Below are 3,096 nucleotides of genomic sequence, written 5' to 3'. Positions count from 1 at the left end.
GGGCTTCTTTTCAGCTCCCCTACAACTTGTATATACCACTTTCTGCCACCATGGACTCTATATGCCACCTTTATTCCTTGGTTGTCATGGAACCCTCCACATGTCTTCTTCCTAATTTCTCTTATCTAAATATCAACCCTCCTTGCAAGTCATGTGTTTTCATGCTTCCAGGTGGCTTCCCTTGACTATGGGTTTTAATATTGATACTACCCTCTTCCCTTGATGTGGCTTCTAAGTCTTTGTCTCTGCTATTTTCATGGCATGATCTCCTTCAAAGAATGAAGCTATGGATTGCTCCTCTTCGTACTTGTGTGATGCTCCCTACCTACATTCACTTTCTCTCAACGTACAAAAAAAATTGTCGACTCCATAAAAATCAATGTATTTGATGCCTTTCATAGCCATATCTTCCAAACATTTTGAGGACATCAATGTTGCATAAACTCCTCCATTACCATCTAGAGCCCTTAGGATTTGATATGGGGTTTCATAATAATTATGCCCTCCTTTGAAATAGAAGCTAATGTACCTTGCTAAAAAAAAGGTTACTTGTCCAAACTCCAAGCCAAATTATTTCTGACTCTCAATGAATTTATGTGTTACATCATGTGTAAATGGACTTGTCATAATATACCAATGTACTCTAATATATGGACTTGCACCATCACGTACAAATTGAGCTACAAGTCTTTAAACACATAAAATATGCTTTGCTTAAAGTTGGAAGTGAGATTTACCAGAAGGAAACCCTATGTTGAAGCATCCCTTTGGCTCTAAACTTCTTAATTGAGTACTCTAGCCTCCAAACAAAAGAAAAACTATGAGCTTTCCCTCACAAATGGCCTTCAGTCCCATTTTCCACCATCCTTCCCTTTCTTTTGGTGTTCTTTCCAAAATAGTGGACACACTTGCCTCCAAAACCGATTCTCAATTTTTAATAGGCTGATCACACACAATAAAAGATTGTTTGATAATTCGATCAACTCAGGGAAGATCCAGACTCTCTAGGTCATTGATGAAAAGTTGGCAGTCTTGTAGATTGAGTTCCTTCCACAATGCCAAGGTTTTCTTGATGAAAATCCTTGAGCCACTCCACCAAAACCCATGGCGGTTTCATTTCCTCAAGAATTTCAACACATTTGTGCAATTTACTTGCATCACACAAAGATGTAATAAATGCATTATATGTAGAAACTATCAGAACAATTTTTTCTCTCTTGATTTCTTCATATAACTCTAGAGCCTTCTGCCAATTTTTTGCATTGCAACAAGCACCCATCAATGAGTTGTACATAACATTCTCTTTATGTATTTCTTAAGGAGTTCAAAAATCTCCTAACGCAAAACTTGCAACAAATCAATCTTAAACATAGTATTGTCAATCTAATGAATTTAGTTGGGCCCCAAAGCGGGTCTGACAAAAAAAATTCATTTCCAAATAACTAAATTCTTGGAATTGATCCACTAAGATCTTCAAACTAACTCAAATCAAAACCAAGCATTGAATTATCCTTAAAAACTTTTTTTTCCCTTTACTGCCAACTGTCATTTTAGTGCCAGAAGGTCCTTTGATTGGCCTTAAAAATAGATCCAAACAAATGACCTGACTCTAGGGATCAACACATTGATTCTTTGCTCCACAATATCTTACTCTATTGAATCTCATCTCATTATGAATTCTCAGTCAAAAAATATTGATTGTCAAATTTTCCCTCTTTAAAATCACCTGCACATAAACATGTCAAGAAACACTAAATTGCATTCAGATTTGGCTTCAAAAGCAAGGTAAACTGACACTTGGGGAAATGAAAACTAGAGAATAAGTTCATTTTCATGAGGAGAGTATAAATTTATGATTTGGGCTCATGAAAAAAAACTAGACACAAATGGCAAGCGGTCAAAGTGGGCTACTTGGATTTTGCAGACTGGAAATAATGTCAGAAAAGCATATTTTACAAATGGAATTGACCTAGAAAAGTGTACAAATAGATTCGTCAAAATTTGAAAATTATCACACTTGAAGTATTTTTAGAGTACAACACAATGGTACAATCCATTTGATCTCACCTATCACAGATTTCAAGTTATAATGTCATGAATAGGGGCATTGACAAATTTGCACTTCTTGACACCAATAAAATGTTAAAAGTTACATTTGCAATCACATTTGAAGACTGATCAAACAAATTTTTCATAAGCTCAAAATTGAAATGTAGCAATTCTTTGACCTCTACAATGCAAGACAAATTGAATTTTTTCATTTTGGTCAATTAGGTCAAAATTATAACAAGTCAAATAGGGCTTCCTAGAATTTAGAACAAAGTGCATCAGCATGACATCAATAAATGATCAACTTTTAGGGATTCAAAACCTACTCAAACTAACTCAAAATGACTCAAAGTTTGAACATAAGCTCTCTAGAATGGATCTAAACACTCCAAAAGTGGTGAGTCATCAAACATTACTAGGTGCAAGATATTCAATTGCAAACATGGGCTCCTATCACTATTTGACACATGGGTGAAAATGTAGAATTGACAATTGCTCAAAACAAGACTCCACAAAATGACTCAGAACGACAATTTAACATCACAGAATAGATAGATGCACTAAATGCAAGGTGTTAGAAGATTTAAACAGCTCATAAGCTTCTCAAGTATAGTCGGGTACATATGCACTTAAAATCATTTATAGGGCTTGAAATTTCAATGGTACTCAAAATTGGGGCTTCAATTTTGAGACCCAACAAGGTGTATAATGATAGGTGTCATAAGTAACTCAAATTCCATGAATTGGGTCTGAAGATCAATCTACTAAGATGTTCTAATAATTTGGAATTGTATTCAGTGATATTTGAATCTCCATAAAGATAGGCTCAACCAAGGAAACACTATTTTGATTCCTTTCTATTTTAATGTTCTAAAGTATTCTAGTTTTAGGAATATAACCACCCAAGAAGAGGTAAAATTTAAAAGAAATCAAAGACGATCTTTTTAAGAATTAGTTATCATCATAACTAATATGTTACAAGAAAGGCCAAGTATTAAAGAGGTGATAGAGCAATGTACAAGGGGTTTCATTTTTCTACAGATAGGA

General features: G+C 34.6%; 1 pseudogene; it reads right to left on the bottom strand.

Moving 5' to 3' along the window:
- Positions 1-321: 321 nt before the first annotated feature.
- On the bottom strand, positions 322-1,117 carry LOC149546578 (UDP-N-acetylglucosamine diphosphorylase 2 pseudogene; annotated as a pseudogene).
- Positions 1,118-3,096: the final 1,979 nt, after the last annotated feature.

The sequence above is a fragment of the Cupressus sempervirens genome, chromosome 7 (genome assembly GCF_028749045.1).
Source record: "Cupressus sempervirens isolate cs-2001-9-10 chromosome 7, ASM2874904v1, whole genome shotgun sequence".
Taxonomy (NCBI): domain Eukaryota; kingdom Viridiplantae; phylum Streptophyta; class Pinopsida; order Cupressales; family Cupressaceae; genus Cupressus; species Cupressus sempervirens.
Note: the sequence above shows the minus strand (reverse complement) of the source record. Positions and strands in the feature narration are given on the sequence as shown.